This window comes from Microtus ochrogaster, unplaced genomic scaffold (assembly GCF_000317375.1).
Source record: "Microtus ochrogaster isolate Prairie Vole_2 unplaced genomic scaffold, MicOch1.0 UNK175, whole genome shotgun sequence".
Lineage (NCBI taxonomy): Eukaryota > Metazoa > Chordata > Mammalia > Rodentia > Cricetidae > Microtus > Microtus ochrogaster.
Genome location: NW_004949273.1, coordinates 181,800 through 183,290, shown reverse-complemented (window position 1 = coordinate 183,290; position 1,491 = coordinate 181,800).

The following is a 1,491-nucleotide window of genomic DNA, read 5'->3' as shown; positions in this document are numbered from 1 at the left end:
GGTTAGACCTACACGGGGTCTGGCTGGTGTTAACAGAAGGGAGGGCAGAGCTGGTGCAGCTGGCCATGGAGAAAGCTGAATTGGCTGGTGTGGTACAGAGAAGCCAGCTTGTTTACATGCTTATTCCATGTGACTGCTTGCCCTAAGCAAGAAAGTGCCTTTCAGGATCTATTTTTGGAGGTTTATTACATATGTCTGGTTCTCAATTCCAACAGTTTAATGAAGATCTAAATAAAATGCTAGGTTCTACCCAAAAAAAAAAAATGTAAGCAGGGTTTTCCAGAAAATAATGAAATCTAGGAAGTCACAGTGTGATCAAATATTCTGCAACATGCATTGGCCAATCAAATTGAATCAAGTATGTTGCTCAGGCTCTTTTTCTTCCAAGATGAGCCAAGGGTGTGTTTAGTTGATAAATTAGTCATTATATGCCTGAACATCTAAAAGTATATGTGGATGCAAAACCCTAATGTACAAAGAGAAATGAAAGACATGTTATATTCACAGATTGGAATAATCAATGCTATCAAAAATGTATGTGCTACCCAAAGTTCTTTCCAAGTTCACTGCAATTTCTATCAAAATAATAATGATACTATTCAAAAGACTTGTTAAAACAGTTTAAAACCATACAGAATTTCAAAATACTCTGAATGTTCTAAATAATTTATATATAAATAACAAACCAGGAGACCTGGTCTGCCTTTCCTTTAAATATCCAACAAAGAAGAAGTAAGTAAAATGGTATTATTTCGACATGAAATAAATACATATAATAATGGAGTAGATTAGATAGGCTATAAGTAGTCTCTCAAATGACTTTTTATATTAACAACCTAAGAACTCACAGTTAAAGAATGTGCATTTTTAAAAAATGAATTAATTTTATTTATTTATTATCTTTTAGTTTTTGAGCATATATGTTTCTCTGGGTGTGCAAGTATCCACAGAAGTCCGAAGAAGCACTGCATCCATTGTAACTGTTGTTACAGGTAGTTGTGAGCTACCAAATGTGCATTATGGAAACAAGAGACATGTAAATTTTGGAAAAGCTGCCAGAACTTTTAAACACTAAACCATCTATCCAACTAATATGTGTTCACTTAAAAATCATATATACTTATCATGTGTGTATGTGAGGGTTGCACATTTAACAGCACTTATATGGACATCAGGAACTCCTTGGGGATATCAGCTCTCTCATTTCACTTAGTTTCAGGTATCAAACTCAAACCTTCAAGCTTGGTAAAAGTATTTTTGCCTGAACATTTATAAAATTAATGAAACTCTGTTTCCCCCCATTTCTCTCCTCCCAGTCTCTTTCTTACCTCCCTTCTGCCCCTCCTATTTATTCTTCTCCAGTTTCTATTCAGAGAAGGCAGGCCTCCCATAGTTATCAACTAAACATGGCATATCAGGTTGAAAGCAAGATTAGGCAACCTAGTATGAGGTTAAGGTTCCTAAATGCTGGCACAAGACGCAGAGACAGCT